Source organism: Dromiciops gliroides, chromosome 4 (assembly GCF_019393635.1).
Source record: "Dromiciops gliroides isolate mDroGli1 chromosome 4, mDroGli1.pri, whole genome shotgun sequence".
NCBI classification, from domain to species: domain Eukaryota; kingdom Metazoa; phylum Chordata; class Mammalia; order Microbiotheria; family Microbiotheriidae; genus Dromiciops; species Dromiciops gliroides.
Window position 1 is genome coordinate 196,694,334 of NC_057864.1, and position 20,746 is coordinate 196,715,079.

The 20,746-nt window shown below is 40.3% G+C and overlaps 1 protein-coding gene and 1 pseudogene across 1 annotated transcript in view; both read left to right on the forward strand.

Annotated features, from left to right (window-relative positions):
• Nucleotides 1-20,746, forward strand: part of ST6GALNAC2 (ST6 N-acetylgalactosaminide alpha-2,6-sialyltransferase 2) — a 74,590-nt gene that overhangs the window by 41,970 nt on the left and 11,874 nt on the right. The gene's annotated exons all lie outside the window — the stretch shown is intronic.
• On the forward strand, nt 1,271-1,725 carry LOC122726690 (annotated as a pseudogene).

Genomic DNA, 20,746 nt, shown 5'->3' on the forward strand with positions numbered 1-20,746 from the left:
TTGTTCTGCATCCCCCTGGACTGACATGAACTAACAGTATGGTGGTTGAAGGTTTGGTAAGTAGAAGCAGGACAAAGCTTCTCTCTAAGGCAGCTGGGCAACTCTGCTCCCCATTGTTCTCTTCTGAAGCAAATTAAGGGGGCCCATTTTCCACACCCCTCACTGAAGAGTAAAAACTATACATACCTTTTCAGGACTTTAAGTAGCTAAACCCTGGACAAATTTGGGGGTTTGAGACAATTATGGTTTTTTTCCCCTACCTTTATCCATCAGCCATGTTGCTTTCAGGTAAGACTACCTTACTAATAGGAAATACTCAATCCAGTATGGAGGAGAGACACACTCCAAATGGATTCTGATAGGCAGCTATTTGTGGGAGAGAAAAGCTTCCAGGAATGGGACCTCTGGTAGTAGAGAAAGAAGGTGTCTGTGGACTTAGCATTCCCAACAATTTAGAGTTGTGTTGTGAAGAGGAATAGATTCTGAGTGCTGAGCTGAGCAGTCCACTTATCAAAGATGCTACATCCAGACTGAGAAGATTTATGAGGATTCTGTGGGATAGAAAGGACTCTCAGGCTACTTAGTATTTTTTTTTTTTTGCAGGGCAATGGGGTTTAAGTGACATGCCCAGGGTCACACAGCTAGTAAGTGTCTGAGGCTGGGTTTGAACTCAGGTCCCCCTGAATCCAAGGCTAGTGCCTTATCCATTGCGCCACCTAACTCCCCCCAGGCTATTTAGTATTAATGAGTAGGCTTGGCCATGTGTATTCCCTACAGGTATACCTTACTACCATTTGTTGGATCCCAGGAAAGGGTTGGGGGAGTAAGTTCCTCCATAAGCCGAGACAAAAAAGATACTGAAGAACAATGTCAGAACAGCCAGTATTATAAATAATAAAGAAAGATTTATTATAAACAACTCATACTTGAGTAACAGAGGTCCGTGATGGCCAGCATAGAACCGTACTATCCCATACTAAGGGGGCTCCTTTTATAAGGGAGGGGTAAACAAGGCACGCAGGAGAGAGGCCAGGTGTATACATACTCTGGGAAACTATTGATAAGAAAGTCCCCAGGACTGTAGAGGACAGAACTGGCTAATGTTATGGTAGTGTGCCTGGAATATGCCCAGGCACACATAGCTCCCCTCATGTAATGGGGAAAAAGAAGGTCAGATTTCCTTGTGTGATCCAGCCATACAGCTAAAACCATAGTACCCCCCCCCCACCATTGTACTCACTTCCTTTCTGTTCAACATCTTACTTTGGAGGCGGCAGTAGCAGGAGTTCCTGGAGCCTCACCATGCCGCCCAAGGACGATAAGAAGAAGAAAGATGCCGGCAAGTCGGCCAAGAAGGACAAGAACCCCGTGAACAAGTCTGGGGGCAAAGCTAAGAAGAAGAAGTGGTCCAAGGGGAAAGTGCGAAAGCTCAACAATCTGGTTCTGTTTGACAAAGCAACGTACTCTGCAAGGAGGTCCCCAACTATAAACTTATTACCCCTGCAGTGGTCTCAGAAAGACTGAAGATTCAGGGTTCTCTAGCCTGGGCAGCCCTCCAAGAACTGCTTAGTAAAGGTCTGATTAAGCTGGTTTCCAAACACAGAGCACAAGTGATATATACTAGGAACACCAAGGGTGGAGATGCTCCAGCTGCTGAAGATGCATGAAATGGTTCAACATTTTTGTGTACATTTTCAAAAATAAACTTATTGGACTTAAAAAAAACCACATTTATATGCAGTTCATGGATCCTGTGACTGTCAGAGAATGTGCTGCATGTTTGGTGTGTGTGGGGGTGATATTTTATAACTATTGTCCTTTTTAGGTTATCTTAGTAAATGCCTTTGCTAAGATGTAACTTTGTCCAATGGTATATTTTAAAGGTAAATATGTTGCTGGGAGCCCATGGGTAGCTCAAGGTAACAGCTAACCTTTGGGTACTCAACCTAAGAATCTGATTACTAAATTGAGGGAGTAACCAGGAAAAGATGCTATACTTTTAAAATACTTTTTTATGAGTCAGTGCTTTGTCCCTAAGATCAATTTTGTTTACACTACTTTGTTGCTGTTTTATCAGACTCTCTCCTCCCCTCCTCAATCTCGAGTTCTTTGAAATTACTGTTAATTTCTCTACCAATATTTTATTTATTTGCTAATCTCTTTCTCCTTCTCTTTTGTCCCTTCTGTTTTCCTACTCAGTTAAGTAGGCAATTCAGATTTTTTTCTCTCCCTTTCTCTCCTCCACATTTTATTTTCAGTAAGTTTCTTTTACTGAACCCTTCAACAAGAATTTTTCCTTCCCTTTCTCTTCTTTAAAAAAAAAAAATTCAATTTTACTTTATTTCCAGATCCATATTTACTCCCGGTGAGAGTTGGAATAATGCCCCCTGCTGGGAGGAACATTTTGTGAGCTCTGGCCTGAGGACATAGCCATGTGGCTTTGTCATCAGGAAGTGATGTTTGTTCATGGGTACTGTCAATCAAAGCTACCAGCCAATTAGCTTGGAGTTGTGTGTCCCAGAAGCCTCCTCTCCAACAGGAAACAGGGCCGTTCACATACACACACACACACACACACACACACACAAGACCCTAGAGAACCATAAAAAATTGGAGTTGGGGGACATACAGTGGGTGACTGTCTTGTGTCTGAGGCCTGGTTTTGGCTGGGATCCCCCTGAGTCCAGGGTAGATGCTTTGTCCGCTGTGTCATCTAGCTGCCCCATGATGACATCTTTTTTTTTTTAAGCAACATTTATTTTATTTTTTCCAGTTAAGGGTAGTTTTCAACATTCATTTTCATAAGATTTAGAGTTCCAAATTTTTCTCCCTCCCTCCCTCCCTTCCCTCCCCCCTCCACAAGATCGCAACCAGGTAATATATGTACAGTCCACAAGTGTTCTTTTTATCAGTTCTTTCTATGGGGATGGATAGTAAGCTGCCTCATTAGATCCTTGGGATTATCTTGGATCATTGCATTGCTGAGAGTAGTTAAGTCATTCACAATTGCTCACTGAACAATACTGTTGTCACTATGCACAATGTCCTCCCAGCTCTGCTCACTTCACTATACATCAATGTTCATTAGTCTTTCCAGGTTTTTCTGGGATCATCCTGTCTGTCATTTCCTATAGCACAAGACCATTCCATCACAATCATACAGCACAGCTTCTTCCATCATTCCTCAATTGATGGAAATTCCCTTTAATCTCAAATCTTAGCCTTCACCAAGAGTTGCTATAAATATTTTTTGTACAATTTTTCCCCCTTTCCTCTTTTTCATGATTACTATTGTTAACTGTTTCCCTTCCCCATGATATTTATTCTATTATCCATCTTCTTTCATCCTATCACTCTTCAAAAGGGATTTGCTTCTGTCTGTCCCCTCCCCCACTCTGCCCTTCCTTCTTTTGCCCCTCTCTCTTTATCCCCTTCCCCTCCTATTTTCCTGCAGGGTTAGAGAGATTACTCCACCCAATTGAGTGTGTACATTATTCCCTCCTTGAACCAAGTCTAATGAGATTGAGGTCTTTGAGCCAATTTTGATGAGTGTTAGGCTCATTTACTGCCCAGATTAAATAGATTACTCCACCCCGTTGGATGTGTGCGTTAGTCCCTCCTAGAGCCAACTCTGATGAGTTTAAGGTCTTTGAGCCTTTTTTGATGAGTGTAAAATTCATTTACTGTCCTGCTCCTCTCCCATCTCTTCCCCCACTCCATAAGCCTTTTCCTATTTCTTTCATGTAGGATTTCACCTCTGCCCTTCCCCCTCCCCCAGTGCATTCCCCTCACCCCTCAATTTAACCCTAAGGATGTCATCATGGGGCAGCTAGGTGACACAGTGGACAAAGCATCACCCCTGGACCCAGGGGAATCCCAACCAAAACTTGGCCTCAAACACAAGACAGTCACCCACTGCATGACCCCAGGTATGTCCCCCCAACTCCAGTTTTTTATAGTTCTCTAGGGTCTGGTATTTGAAAGTCAAATTTGCCATTCAGTTCAGGTCTTTTCATCATGAATACTTGAAAGTCCTATTTTTTCATTAAAGTCCCATTTTTTCCTCTGAAAGATTATTCTGAGTTTTGCTGGGTAGGTTATTCTTGGTTATAATCCCAATTCCTTTGCCCTCTGGAATATCATATTCCATGCCCTCTGGTCTTTTAATGTAGAAGCTGCTAGATCTTGTGCTATCCTGACTGGGGCTCCACAGTACTTGAATTCTTTCTTTTTGGCACCTTGCAATATTTTCTCCTTGATCTGAGAGCTCTGGAATTTGGCTATAGTATTCCTAGGAGTTTTCCTTTTGGGATCTCTTTCTGGAGGTGATTGTTGGATTCTATCAATTTCTATTTTAGCTTCTGCTTCTAGAATTTCAGGGCAATTTTCCCTGAGAATATTGTGGAAGATGATGTCTAAGCTCTTTCCTTGATCATGGTTTTCAGGTAGACCAATAATTTTCAAATGATCTCTCCTGGACCTATTTTCCAGGTCAGCAGTTTTTCCCAGAAGATATTTCACATTGCTCTCTATTTTTTATTCATTTGGATTTGCTTTATTGTGTTTCTCATAAAGTCACTGGCTTCCATTTGTTCAGTCCTAATTATTAGGCAATTATTTTCATCAGAGAACTTTTCCATTTGACTTTACAAGCTGTTGACTTTTTTCTCATGTCTTTCCTGAATAACCCTCATTTCTCTTTCCATTTTTTCCTCTACCTCTCTAACTTTATCTTCAAAGTCCTTTTTGAGTGCCTCTATGGCCTGAGACCAATTAATATTTTTCTTGGAATCTTTAGCTATAGAAGTCTTGATGTTGACCATCTTCCTCTGAGGGTGCACCTCTGTCTTCCTTGTTACTGAAGAAACTTTCTTATGGTCCTCACCTTTCTCTGTTCATCTTGCCTTTCTTTTATTTGCTTTTTAGCTCCTTATAGTGGGGCACTGCCCATGATGACATCTTTAAGGTTAAATTGAGGGGTGAGGGGAATGCACGGGGGGAGGGGAAAGGGGGAAGGGCAGAGGTAAAATCCTACATGAAAGAAACAGGAAAAGGCTTATGGAGTGGGGGAAGAGATGGGGGAGGAGCAGGACAGTAAATGAATTTTACACTCATCAGAAAAGGCTCAAAGACCTTAAAGATGATATGCCTACTAAGTCTTGTATGACCCTGGCTGTAGCTCCTTCTAGCTATTTGTAGTATCTTTTCCTTTACCTAGAAACTGGATTTTGGCTTTAATGTTTGGGGGAGTTTTCATTTTGGGATTTCTTTCAGGAGGTGACTAGTGGATTTTTTTTCTATTTCTACTTTGTCCTCTGGTTTTAAGAGATCTGGTTAGGTTTCTTGTATGACTTCTTTAAATATTATATCTAAGCTATTTTGGTGGGAGGTGAGATGAGGTTACAGTTTTTAAATGGTTGAATGGTTCTTAAATTATCTCTCCTTTATCTGTTTTCCAGGTCAGTAGTTTTTCTATGAGATAACCTACATTTTCTTCTATTTTTTCAGTCTTTTGACTTTTAGTGTTTCTTCTTGTCTCATGGAGTCATTAGCTTCTATTTGATCAATTCTGATTTTCTGGGATTTTTTCCCCCTTTAGTTAAGGTTTTGTACCTCTTGTTCCAAACTGTTCATTCTTTTTCTATCTCTTTCTTCCAAAGCTCCCTTTTCTTTTCCCATGTTTTCCTCATTTGTTTTTTGTGTTTTGTTTTTTTGGTGGGGCAATGAGGGTTAAGTGACTTGCCCAGAGTCACACAGCTAGTAAGTGTCCAGTGTCTGAGGCCAGATTTGAAGTCAGGTCCTCCTGAATCCAGGGTTGGTGCTTTATCCACTGTGCCACCTAGCTGCCCCCCTTATTTGGTTTTAAAAATAATTTTAACCCTATTTGAAAACTTTGACTTGAATCTCTTCCATGAATTCTGGTTGGACTTATGCCCAAGCTATGCTTTTCCTTTGAGGTTTTGTTTGTATATGTTTTAGAGTTATTCTCTTCTTCTAGGTTTGTATCTTGAGCTTCCTTGTTACCATATTAGCTCTTTATGGTAAGATTCCCTTCTCTCTCTCTCTCTCTCTCATATTATTCTAATCTACTTCCTGAATTTGAAGTGGATTCTGTAAACTTCTTGGGTGTGTGTGTGTGAAGGCTGTCTGAGCTGAGCTTTTGTCCTGTTGTGACTTTTTGCTGCTTTCTTAGGGGTGTTAAGCATTGTATTATTCCGAGATTTAAGGACCAGCTCAGGCTGGAGAGCTGCAAGCTTTCAGTGCTCCCAAAGTAGTGTAATCAAGGCTAAAGTCTGGTCACTGCCCTCCTGGTCTGAACTCTTTAAGTTCTTGACCCAGGTTTGAACCTGAGCAACAAGCCTGTAGGCTTCCTAGGTGTAAGTTACAGTGGACTGCCATTAGACCCAGTCACTAATAGTCATCAGAAAAGCTCTTCTGGTTTGGTTACAGAATGGCAGGCTCCACTTTGGTTTGGGATTCCTACCCTGGTTATTCCAATACAACTTTCAAACTGGGCTGAAGGCTAGAACTAAGCCCCTGCTCTGTTCGTGGAGTCAGAGGCACACAGCTGCTGTCTGCTTCTAAACTTGAAGCTTGTTCTGTCCAGAGCCTAGGGCCTATTACCACTCCTCTCTGCTACCCTGAAGCACAAGCCCCCTCATTAATCTATCCTGGACTTATGACCCAGAACTGGGTAATTCATGAAAGAACTGCCAGGTGGCACCCATTCCCATATCCTGCACTAGTTTGGGGAGCCACTGAAACCGCTTCCTGACCAAAGACCCAGTTTCAATAGACTTCTCTTGTCTATCTCCCTGTGCTGACCTGAGCTAGAAAAATGACTTGCTATGGTTTTTTTTTTCTTGGTCTTCTCATTCAGGACTTGGTTTGACACATTTTCTAGATCTTTGTGAAGGGATTGTGTTGGTGGAGCTAGGCTATACTTCTTCCTACTATTCCATCATCTTCACCTGGCCCTCTCTCCTTTATCTTCATTATTTTTCTTCCCTCACAGTGTATTTGAATTTTCTTTTCTGAATCATGGACTATATTCTTACTTATTCCTTCTTTATTCTCTCTGTGGCCTTCATGGGGTGATAGCTTATAAAGGACCAGGTTTGTGCTCCCTCTTCTAGACATGTTCTATTACTGATTTTACATATCTTAATTCAATCTCCCCCCTTTTTTTTGTGCCTTACTTTTTTTTGGGGGGGGGCAGGGCAATGAGGGTTAAGTGACTTGCCCAGGGGTCACACAGCTAGTGTCAAGTGTCTGAGGCTGAATTTGAACTCAGGTCCTTCTGAATCCAGGGCCGGTGCTTTATTCACTGAGCCACCTAGCTGCCCCCCACCTTACTTTTAAAAATATAAATTTATAAATGAATTTACATTTTTAAAAAGGTTGGGCTGTATAGTAGGACTTACTGTGTTTCCTAAATCACAAGGCTTTGCACAACATCCTTTTCCTTGATCATGGTTTTCAGGTAGACCAATAATTTTCAAATTATCTCTCCTGGACCTATTTTCCAGGTCAGCAGTTTTCCCCAGAAGATATTTCACATTGCCCTCTATTTTTTTATTCATTTGGATTTGCTTTATTGTGTCTTGGTTTCTCATAAAGTCACTAGTTTCCATTTGTTCAGTCCTAATTCTTAGGCAATTATTTTCATCAGAGAGCTTTTGTACCTCCTTTTCCATTTGGCCAATTTGACTTTTCAAGCTGTTGACTTTTTTCTCATGTCTTTCCTGCATCACCCTCATTTCTCTTTCCATTTTTTCCTCTACCTCTCCAACTTTATCATCAAAGTCCTTTTTGAGTGCATCTGTGGCCTGAGACCAATTCATATTTTTCTTGGAAGCTTTAGTATAGAGGCCCTGACATTGACATCTTCCTCTGAGGGTATACCTCGATCTTCCTTGTCACTGAAAAAACTTTCTATGGTCCTCACCTTTCTCTGTCTGCTCATCTTGCCTTTCTTTTACTTGACTTTTAGCTCCTTAAAGTGGGGCACTGTTTCCAGGCTGCAGTATCCCAAGCTTCAGAAGTCCCAGGTGGTATGATTTAAGGAGGATCAGGTTCTTCACTCACCTGACCTGTTCCCTGGTCCATAGATGAACCCATGCCAACTTGCTAATCAACCAGCTTTGTGTGTTGTGATTGTCAGCTCTGATAAGCCTGTGCCCCTCCCCCACCTGGGTCACTGCTACTCAAGCCTACCTCCTGGTTCCCAGCAGGGGTGAAAAACCCAAGTTCTGCCTCAGCACCAGCATAGACCCCTGTAGCCTCCCCCCCTGCCAAGGGCTCAGCCCTCTCACCAGACTGTGAGCTTAGTTCCAGACAACACTGGTGCTTCAGCTGATTCAGAGGCTCTGGGAGTCTCCTTCTCTGGTGAGGCCTTCCTGGGACTGGATCTGTGTCAGGGTGACTGTGGGGTTGGGCTCCACTCCTATCTCAGCACAGCAGCTCCCTCCTTCTGATCTTCCAAGCCGTTCTTGGTTAGAAGATGATTTCAGCACATTCTTCTGTGGGTTTTGCTGCTCCAGGCATTGTCCTATGGCATTATTTGGATGTTTTTTGTCTTTTTCTTTTCTTTTTTTTTTTTCTGGGCAATGAAGGTTAAGTGACTTGCCCATGGTCACACAGCTAGTAAGTGTCAAGTGTCTGAAGCCAGATTTGAACCCAGGTCCTCCTGAATCCAGGGCTGGTGCTTTATCCACTGCACCACCTAGCTGCCCCCATTTGGATGTTTTTTGGAGCAATCATGTCATGAGTTAGAGAGCTCACTGCCTTTCCTCTGCCATCACAACATCCTTTTCTCACTATGAACAGTTTCCATCCCAGAGATCTTGCCATCACATTTCTGGCTCTGCATCCTCAGGAACTCACATATCCTTTCATCTGGGGTAGCATGCTACCCATGGATGCATAGGGCTCTCTCAGAGAAGGCAACCTCCAAATGCACAAACTTTTTCCAGATTGAACCTACCACAAGGTCTACCTTTCCCACTGCAGGAATGAAGCTCAAAGAAATACTCCTCTCAGGATTTTCTCTCTCCTCTAGGGTGAGACTCCCATGCCACACACCCTATCCCCCTTGTCTCAGTTCTTCTCCGCTATTACCCAAATCCCATTATCCTATAGCATCCCCTCTTGCTACAGGATGATTGTGTCAGGAGACATATAAAATATGTGGAAAAGGTAAAATTGAAAGGATTTGCAACAGATTGGATATGGAAGGTAGTGGTGAGAGAGTAAAGAGTTGAAGATAATATCTAGGTAGTGAGACTGGGTGACTAGGAAGATGGTGGTGCCCTTGATAGTAATAGGGAAATTCAAAGGAAGGAAGAGTTTCAGGGGAAGGATAATACATTCAATTTTAGGCAAGTTGAGTTTGAGGTCCTGGGGGACATCTTTTTTGAAATGTCTAATAGACAGTTGTGAGACTTGAAGTCAGGAGAGAGGGCTTAGATCCGGATAAAAAGATCTAAGATTGATCTACATAGAGAAAGATAACAGTGAGAATTGATGAGATTACTCTAATTTCTAAAGAATCAAAATCTGGATGTTCCAAAGGGCAAGGGAGAGCTATAAGGTAGCTGTAAGAAGGCTTTAGCTTATTACCAATGATGTGTTGCATGAAAGAAAAGACATAAAATATATCACCTGATAGGTGGAATAAAAGATAACAAATGGACCATCCACGTAATGGACCAGGACCCATGGAATGTTAAATGACCTACAGGATATTGAGTAGATTCTTTAGGGAAAATTTATGAGAGGATATGGACTAGAATTAAATAGGATGAGAAAGCATAGATAGGTTACAATCTAGACTTGTGGAGGGAATACCCATATTGATGAAATGATAGTTATTGAGATATTACCCAGGGCATGCTGGTAGGAAGAGCCTCTGCTTGGATTCCTTATATAGTGCAGGAATACTTGGAGAAATGCCGAACTTCGGGATTAAACCTTATCTTCAAGTATGGGTCCAAAACAGAGAAGCCCCTTATTAGGCACTTATTAAATGCTTGTTCCTTTTCCTTCTCCGTCATGAATGGTATTAAGAGTTCCACCTCCTAGGATTACTTCCAGAACCTGAAATAGCAGCCACTCCAACTTTATACTTGTAGATCCAACCTACAAGTATAAATGCAAGCTGTGGAAGTAGTCAGAGAAATGCTGTACTTGTTTCCTTGTTCACTCAATCTCTGGATCTTCCTCTGTTCCCGATGCACAAATCCACAAGGCTGGGCTACAGGTCACCTCCGTTGACTTCTCATTGGGGAATAATATGAAAGTCTCTTACCAAGGAGATAGAACTAGTGCACGTTGATTTTCTAATCCTTTTCCAGAGTAGGAATTCTAAGTATTCAAAGTTCTCCACTGTTAATTTATGGGTTTTTACCTTGTCCATGGCTTATATTATCTTATGGAACCAACTATAATTACTTTATATCTAGTAATTCAAGTCCAATACTCTTTTTTTTGTTTGTTTGTTTGTTTTTGTGAGGCAATTGGGGTTAAGTGACTTGCCCAGGGTCACACAGCTAGTAAGTGTTAAGTGGCTGAGGCCGGATTTGAACTCAGGTACTCCTGACTCCAGGGCCGGTGCTCTATCCACTGCGCCACCTAGCCGCCCCATGTCCAATACTCTTTTTTTTTTTTTTTTAGTGAGGCAATTGGGGTTAAGTGACTTGCCTAAGGTCACACAGCTAGTAAGTGTTAAGTGTCTGAGGCCGGATTTGAACTCAGGTACTCCTGACTCCAGGGCCGGTGCTCTATCCACTGCGCCACCTAGCCGCCCCATGTCCAATACTCTTTTTTTTTTTTTTTTAGTGAGGCAATTGGGGTTAAGTGACTTGCCTAAGGTCACACAGCTAGTAAGTGTTAAGTGTCTGAGGCCGGATTTGAACTCAGGTCCTCCTGAATCCAGGGCCGGTGCTCTATCCACTGCGCCACCTAGCTGCCCCCATGTCCAATACTCTTAACCACCATATGATCTGCTACCTACTAGGGATCCCAATTATTCATGATGAAAAAACTGTAGTAGCAAAGGAAGGGTTTGTATTTAACCAGGCTTCTTTGAACTCCAAATCATTGAGATTCTGAGAGAAGGAGGATGACGACATCATCCATCCACAGCTCCTTTAGCATAAATATCTCTCATTGCTCTTTCCTAGTCCCTCTTCTTCCTCTATACCCTGTCCTTTGGTTAGCTCATCAGTTCCCATGGGTTTAGTTGTCATCTCTTTGCAAATTATTCCCAAATCTTTTTAATGAGCCCTAGACCTGCTGAATTGGATTCCTGCTTGAACATATATCTGCATCTCATAGTCTTGATAACAGGCATCTTAATTGAATCTAGTTTTTACTGTGTGAATTGTTAGGCCAATGTCATCATTTGGGTCTCATCAAAGATGCTCTATAGTATTCTGGAGCTCAAAACAGTTAACTAAATGTCAACATCTATAGGGAACCTCTTTTGTATTTTCATTCTCCATTGACAGTAGTGAAAACTTTTGGCATACATCACCCTCTTTTATGCCTTGCTTGTGTTGATTTTTCAGAGGATCATTAAATACAGTTACAGCATTTCCTTTGTGAAGGAATCCTGTATAATAAGTTTTAGAAGGTTGGAAGAATGAGTTATCAGAGGTCCAGGTACCAAAGTTTGCTGGCAGCCATGCCTGGTGAGAAGAGGTCTGTTTGACTTAATTTGAGCTAATAGCATTAGAAGAACCCCATGGGGGCAGCTAGGTGGCGCAGTGGATAGAGCACCGGCCCTGGAGTCAGGAATACCTGAGTTCAAATCCAGCCTCAGACACTTAACACTTACTAGCTGTGTGACCCTGGGCAAGTCACTTAACCCCAATTGCCTCACTAAAAAAAAAAAAAAAAAGAACCACCCCAAACCTTCGGGGGCACCCCTAGAATGCTGAGGAGATGTAGCTCATTCTAGGTGTACTTCTGAGTGGTAAGAGTTCGAAAGCTATCAACTTGAGCCCCATTTCCTGTATGTATTCCCCAATATCAAACTCTAGTTACATTTAATATCTCCCTAATATCCCTTATATATACCCAGTGAGTAGCCCCCCCACATAATTTTTCATGTAAAACATATTTCCATTTTAGTCACATTGTAAAAAGCAAAAAGCAAAATAAAAGTGAGAAAATTATTGTTCAATTTTCACTGAGAGTTTATCACTTCTCTCTCTGGAGGTGGAAAGCATTTTTCCATCATGAGTCCTTTGAAATTGTTTTAGATTGGGGCAGCTAGGTGGCGCAGTGGATAAAGCACCGACCCTGGATTCGGGAGTACCTGAGTTCAAATCCGGCCTTAGACACTTGACACTTACTAGCTGTGTGACCCTGGGCAAGTCACTTAACCCCCATTGACCCGCAAAAAAAAAAAAAAAGAAAGAAATTGTTTTAGATTGGAAATTGGTATCTCAGAGCCACTCTCTCTGTGCCATGCCTTTCTCCCCATGAGAAGTCCAAGGACTTCTTTCATGGTTTTCCTTCCCTTCCCCTTCCCTTCCTCAGCCCCTAAATAAACTAGTCTAACTGCAAAAAAAAAGAAAGAAAGAAAGAAAAAAAAAAGAAAGAAAAGAAAAAAAGAAATTGTTTTAGATAATTGTATTGATCAGAATAGCCAAGTCTTTCACTGTTGATCACCATTACAACATTGCTTTTACTGTGCTCAATGTTCTTCCAGTTCTTTTCACTTCACTTTGCTTCACTTTTCAGTTCATATATATTGTTGGTGGGTTTTTTCCCCCTGAAACCACCCCCCCTTGTCATTTTTTGTAGCACAAAATGTGTATTCCATCACAGTTCTATTCTACAATTTGTTCAGTCATTCCCCAATTGATGAGCATCCCTTCAAATTCCCATTCTTTGTCACCACAAAAAGAGCTGCTATAAATAAATGGTTTTGTGCATATGTCTTTTTCCTTTTCCTTTTCTCTCCTTGGCATACAGACCCAGTATAGTATTGCTGGGTCAAAGGGTATACACAGGTTTATAGCCCTTTGAATATAATTCCAGATTGTTCTCCAGAACGTTTGGACCAGTTCACCATCATATGCCTAGTTTCCCTCAACTCCTCTATCATTTGTCATTTCTGACGGATATGAGGTAGTACATAAGAGTTGTCTTAATTTGCCTTTCTCTAATCAGTAACACTTAGAACACTTTTTCATATGACTAGCTAGCTTTGATTTCTTTAAAAACTGCTTGTTCATATCCTTTGACCATTTGTCAATAGAATGACTTATTTGCTTATAAATTTGACTCTGTTCTCTATAAATTTGAGAAATGATGCCTTTATCAGAGAAACTTGGTGTAAAAATTTTTGATATTATTTCATTGTCTAAGGGACCTTTTGGCAAAATGTAGTTTCCCTGATTATCACTTTCAATTAGGTCTGTTTTGTTTTTGCTTTTTCTGAGATAGTGTTTGCCATCCCTGCCCTATTCATTCAGCTGTAACATAATAGACTCTGCTCCAACCCTTCATTTGAACTCTGTATTTTTCTGTCCCAAGCATGTCTCTTATACACAACATATTTTTGGATTTTAGTTTCCAACCCATTCTGATATCCACTTATATTCTATGGGTTAGTTCACCCCATTCACATTCATAGCTATGATCACTAACTACACTTCCCTCCATCCTGTTTCTCTCTCTCTCTCTCTCTCTCTCTCTCTCTCTCTCTCTCTCACTCGCTCTCACTCTCCCCCTCACTCATTCTCACTCACTCTATCGTCCTTCCTCAAAAGCCCTATCTTGCTTCCTACCACTCCCTCCCCCATCTTCCCTCTCCTTTATAATTCACCCTACCATAGCTCTTATCCCCTTCCCTTCCTATCTCCCTATTGTGATTTCTATAAACAACTGAATATATAGAGAGATCTTCCCTCTTTGAACCAACTCCAATGAGGTTCAAGCATTGCCCCCCTTTTTTCCTTCTACTATTTTTTTTTTGCAGGGCAATGGGGGTTAAGTGACTTGCCCAGGGTCACACAGCTGGTAAGTGTCAAGTGTCTGAGGTCGGATTTGAACTCAGGTACTCCTGAATCCAGGGCCCGTGCTTTATCCACTGCGCCACCTAGCCGCCCCCCTCTTTCTACTATTAAAGTTCATCTTTGCACACTTCTTTTATGTAAGGAAATGCCATCCATTCTTCCTTTCCCTTCCCCTTTCTCTCAGTGCATCCCTCTTTCTCACCCCTACATTCCTTTTTTTGGAGATCTCAACATAATCAATTCACACCCATGCCCTATGTCTATGCAGACTTTTTCTAGTTGCCTTAATAATGATAAAGTTCTTAGGAGTTGATATGTATCATCATCCCATATAGAAATGTAAACATTTTAATTCCATTAAGTCCCTTATGATTACTCTTTCCTATTTATTTTTTTCATGCTTCTCTTGAGTCTTCTTGTGTTTGAATGTCAAATTTTCTACCAACTCTGGACTTCTTCATCAGAAATGCTTGGAAGTCCTCTATTTCACTGAATATCCATCCCCCCCCCCCAAGAATTATACTCAGTTTTGCTGGGTAGGTGATTCTTGCTTGTAATCCTAGTTCCTTTGCCTTCCAGAATATCCTATTCCAAGCTCTCCCCTCCTTTAATATGGAAGCTACTACATTTTCTGTGATCCTGACTGTGACTCCATGATATTTGAATTGTTTCTTTCTGGATGCTTGCAATATTTTCTTCTTGACCTGGAAGCTCTAGATTTTGGCTATAGTATTTCCAAGATTTTTCTTTTGAGGATCTCTTTCAGGAGGTGATCAATGGATTCTTTCCATTTCAATTTTGCCCTCTGAATCTAAGATATTGGGAAAGTTTTCCTTTATGATTTCTTGAAATCTGATGTGTAGGCTCTTTTAAAAAATTTTATCATGGCTTTCAGGTTGTCCAGTAATTTTTAAATTATCTCTCTCCTTGAGCTATTTTCCAGGTCAGTTGTTTCTCTGATATTTCACATTTTTTTCTGTTTTTTCATTCCTTTTACTTTGTTTTCTTGTCTCTTGATGCCCTGTGAAGTCTAAATCTAATCTAATTTTTAATTTAATCTTAAACCTAATCTAATTTTTAAGGAGTTATTTTCTTCAGTGAGCTTTTGTACCTCTTTCTTCCATTTGGCTAATTCTGCTTTTTAGGAGTTCTTTTCTTCAGTAAATTTTTATACCTCCTTCTCCATTTGGTCTTTTTTGGTTTTTTAGTTCTTTTCTTCAGTGAATTTTGGTACCTCTTTTACCAAGCTATTAAACCTTTTTTCAGAGTTTTCTTGCATCACTTTCCTTTTTTTCCCCAATTTTTTCTCTGCCACTCATTTCTTTAATGCTTCCAGGAATTCTTGTTGGGTTTATGTCCAGTTTACATTTGATGTTTTACTTATAGCTGTTTTCACACTGCTGTCTTCTTCTAAGTTTGTATCTTGGTCTTCCCTGCCACTGTATTTACTTTTTATGGTCAAGTTCCTCTTATGTTGTTTGCTCATTTTTCAAAAGAGCCTATTTCTTGACTTTGAACTTTATGCTATAGTTGGGCTCTGCTCACCTGGGGGTTGGGAGGCACTATCCCAAGCTTTAGACTTTTTTATGCTGCTGTTTTCAGAGTTATTTCTGCAATTCTTCTGTGCTTCTAAGGTGGTATGATCCAGAGGGAGATGTGGTCACTGTTCTCTTGGTCTGTACTCTGGTCTTTACCAAGGAAGGACCCTTGATCTCCTGTAGCCAAAAGCACTGGTGCTTCTGTTTACTCTGGAACTGCAACCAAGGTCCCCACTTCCTTGTGACTGATTAGAACTCTCTACCTTGGAACTGTGACCCAGAACCACTTATAGGAAACAGAATTGCAAATCAGTGCCAACTTTACCCAGTGTCAGCAAGGGGTCCCCTGTAACCTCTTTCTGACCAGTTGTCTGACTCCCTTGCTGTGTCTGGACTGAGATCTCCTAAAAGCCGCTGCCACTGTTATAGCCTCCAAGGCCCATGGCTGATATTGCCACTGCATATGCTCTGATCCTGCACCCACACCAGTGTTGTTACAGGCCTCTCCTATCAACCTCCCAAGTTCTCTTAAGCTGGAAAAATATCTCACTCTGACTCTTTGTTGGCTCCGCCACTCCAAAATTTGATCTGATGAGTTATTTTAAAGTTGTTTGGGAGAGAATAATGGGAGAGTTCAGCTGGGTTGCTGCCTGTGCTCCACCCTCCCTCCAATATAATTTAACCAATTAATATCAATTAGCTTTTAAAAGGGATATTTACTGAGATGACACAGCAAGAACAGAAGTTACAAAGCATTTTCATTCCAATATCTAGAGGCATACTCTCTCCTCTACTACCTCAGTCCTTGAGGAGAATGGGCTCAGACTTAAAACCATTGATATCAAAACCTTTGCCCCGCCAAATTCACTTCCAAATTTGGCATAACTGATGGACTAGTTGCTCCCTCTTGGTTTGATCTTCTTCTTCTTCTTCTTCTTCTTCTTCTTCTTCTTCTTCTTCTTCTTCTTCTTCTTCTCCTCCTCCTCCTCCTCCTCCTCCTCCTCCTCCTCCTCCTCCTCCTCCTCCTCCTCCTTCTTCTTCTTGGTGAGGCAATTGGGGTTAAGTGACTTACCCAGGGTCACACAACTAGTAAGTGTCAAATGGCTTGATCTACTTCTTCTTTGCTTATTTTCTCAATTTTTTTTTTTTAGGGCAATGAGGGTTAAGTGACTTGTCCAGGGTCACACAGCTAGTAAGTGTCAAGTGTCTGAGGCCAGATTTGAACTCAGGTACTCCTGACTCCAGGGCTGGTGCTTTATCCACTGCGCCACCTAGCTGCCAACTTGATCTACTTCTAATGCTGTGTTCAAGCACTATATTCCTCACCAGGCTTGGCTGCCTACAAATTCCAACATAGACTCTAGTCTTACAATAGTTATTTCCTCCTGACTCAAACACAGCCAGGGAGAGTTAAGAGAGTACGTTGGCTTACTAATGCCCTTTTCTTTTCTTCTTCTTCTTCTTCTTTTTTTTTAAATAAAAAGATTTATTAGAGGAGAGGAATATATGGCCAGGGAACAGATCACTATAGAGAACTGTCCCCATGAATGCCCTTTTCAATGTATAGTTAGTTCCAGCTCTGCCTTCAGTCAAAAAGCTTACGGTTTTAACAGACTGGAAACAATGATAGATCACCTGCATATACTCTGAATTAGGGGGCCAGCCCCTCCATTACACCTCATAATGAACTTTTAGAAGCAAGCCTCCTAATCTTCATACAGAATGGCAGCAAAATATTTAAGCCCAGGACTCTCCTTGGTTTTGTCCTTCATTGTACTTATTCTATTATTGCTATTGTTCTCCTGGTTCTGCTTACTTCACCATGCATCAATTCATACCAAGGCTTTCCTGCTTTTCCTGAAACTGTCCCTTTCCTCATTTCTTAGGGCAAGAAGATAGAGTGCTAGGCCTGGAGTCAGAAAGATTAATTTTCCCGAGTTAAAATCTGACATTAGACACTTACTAAGTGTGTGACCCTGGGTAAGTCACTTAACCCCAGTTGCCTTAGTTTCTTGATCTGTAAAATGAGCTGGAGGGGGAAATGCAGACAGACCACTCCAGTATCTTTGCAAACTCCAAATGGAGTCATGAAGAGTCAGATATGACTAAAAATGACTAAACAACAACAACAATATTCCATGATGTTTATAGGGAAGAAGGGCACAAGCATTTATTAAATGCCTACTGTGTGCCAGGCACCTTGTCATGTGCTTTACAGATATTTTCTCATTTGATCCTCACAACCAACCTGGGAGGTAGGTGTTAATTATGACCCCCATTTTATATATGAGGAAACTGAGCAGACCATGGTTAAGTGACTTTCCCAAGGTCACACAGCTATTAAGTGTCTGAGGTCGGAGTGAACATAGGTCTTCCTAACTTCAGGTGAAGCATTCTATTTACTTCACAACCTAGCTGACTTTTATGCCAAAATTTCTTCAACCGAGAAAAAGAACTATTTATACAAAAATATTTCTAGCAGCTCTTTTTGTAGTGGCTAAGAACTGGAAATCAAAGGAATGCCCATCAATTGGGGAATGGCTAAACAAACTGTGGTATATGATGGTGATGGAATGTTATTGTGCTACAAGAAATGACAAACAGGAGGATTTCAGAAAGGTCTGGAAAGGCTTATATGAATTTATATATAATGAAGTGATATATATCATTATATTGATATATAATGAAGTTCTATCTCTAGAACGTTGTTCACAATGACAGCAGCATTGTAGGATGAAGAACTGTGAATGACTTAACTATTCTCAGCAATACAATGATCCAAGACAATCCTAAAGGACTAATGATGATACTATCCACCTCCCAAAAAAGAACTGATATTGGTTGAATGGAGACTGAAGCATGCTATTATTTCACTTTGTGTCAAGATAATGGAATGTGGTAGATGAGGGGATTTAGCAGCTCTCCAGAGGCCCACCTGGAGATTAATCTAAATTGATTGAATTAAGTGAGAGTGATCGACTGCTGATTGGCCTACTTCCAGTTAACTAGATTGTAAGCACATCTGGCTGACACTTAAGAGGGTATTGTTCTCAGAAACTAAGAACTTTGAACTTTACATCGAGACTACCTTTGGGTCCAGTGAACCAATGAATTTGAATGACGCTAGCCAATCAGCTTGAAGAACCTCCCATTTCTGGGAGGAGAACATGAAGGAGGAAGTTGACACTGGCAGAGAACTCCTTCCTCTTTTGGTTGGAGACATCAGCTTGATGGGAGGACATCAAGTGGGAGGATTAGGAAGGCTAGGATTTCCATGCTATAAGAAATCTGTTCTCAATCTTTTTACTATCTTATATCTTTTAATGAATCCTTAAAAACCTAAACTCAGTGATTTTAGCCAGTTTCCCCCCAAAATTGGGGGTACAGATTAGAACCCACACTTAGAATTTTAAATTACACAACTTTATTTCATTGTTTTCCCTTATTTGAGTTTTCTTATACAAAATGACAAATATGGTCATGTTCTATGTAATCACACATGTATAACCTCTATCTGATTGCTTACTACCTGAAGAAGGGGAGGGAGGGAAGAAGGGATAGAGTAGGAACTCAAAACTTTAAGTAAAAATATTTATCATTATTAAAAAATTTTCTTCAGGATCTCCAAATCCAAGAAAAAAAAAAAAGAACTATGGAGTATAGATGCTGAATGAATCATACTATTTCTTTTGTTTTTGGTGCTGTTGTTTTTTTCTATTTTGAGGTTTTTCATCATTGCTCTGATTTTTTCTCTTATAACATAACTAATGCAGAAATAGGATTAATGTTATTATGTGTGTGTGTATATATATATATACATACATATATATATATATATATATATATCAGATTACCTGCTGTCTAGGGGAGGGGGGAGGGGAGGGAGGGAGAAAAATCTGAAATTGTAAAGCTTGTATAAACAAAAGTTGAGAACTATCTTTACATGTAACGGGAGAAAAATAAAATACTTTATTAATTTTTTTAAAAATTTTTTTCTTCAACCATTCTTCAAGTGATGATCACTCCCTTAGTTTCTAGTTCTTTGCCACCACAAAAAAGAGCTGCCATAAATATTTTTGTATATATAGGTTCTTTTCCTCTTTCTTTGCTATGAGATACAGACCTGGCAATGGTAATCACTGGGTCAAAATGTATATAAAATTTAATGACTTTGGGAGTTTAATTCCAAACTACTCTCCAGACTGTATAGACATTCATGGTTCCCATCAATAATATACCTGTGTGGCTAATGTGGAAATATGTCTCACATGATTTCACATGTATAATTGATATCACATTGCTTGCCTTCTCAATGGGTGGGCACAGGACAGGAGGAAGGGCAAAAATTTGGAACTCAAAATTCAAAAATTTATATTAAAATAATAAATTGGGATTGGGGGGGAAGTAGTACATCTATGTGCTTCTTTTCCTACAGTCCCTCCAATAACTATCATTTTCCTTTTTTTGTTTGTCAGTTTTGCCAATCTGATGGGAATAAGGTAGAATCTCATAATTGCTTTAATTTGCATTTCTGATTATTAGTCATTTGAAGTATTTTTCTATGCTTGTTGACACCTTGCATTTCTTCCTTTGACAACTGCCTGTTCAAATCCCTTGACCATTTTTCTATTGGAGAAAAGTTCACATTGTAAATTTCCCTACGTATCTTAGATATGTCCTTTATCAGAGAAACCTTGCTACAAAATTCTCCCCCTCATTTACCGTTTCCCTCCTAATATTAACTGGTTTTGTTTGTGCAAATTTCTTAGATTTTTTTTATAACCAAAAAATTGCCTGTTTTATTTTCTCTGATCTTCTCTATCCCTTATTTGATCATGGATTCTTTCCTTTTCTATTGATCTGAAAGGTATTTTCTTTTCATTGCTCCTCTAATTTATGAAGTTACCTTGAATGCCTTAGTCATGTAACATCTTTAGTCTAAAGCCTTTTTTAAAATCATATTTGCAAGATACCTAGCAAATATATTCCTACCAGCCTTGGTTAGGTATACTTCAGTTCTGTCTGGGAATCTGTCATCTCTATATTTGACAGATTTCTGGCCAGATATAGTAAATCTAATTGGTGGAGGAATTACCTACGTGGACAAGGCCACAGATCCATCCAAGTATTATTTTTAACTGAATTTTAAATATTTTGGCTTCCGTGGTTTTATGTATA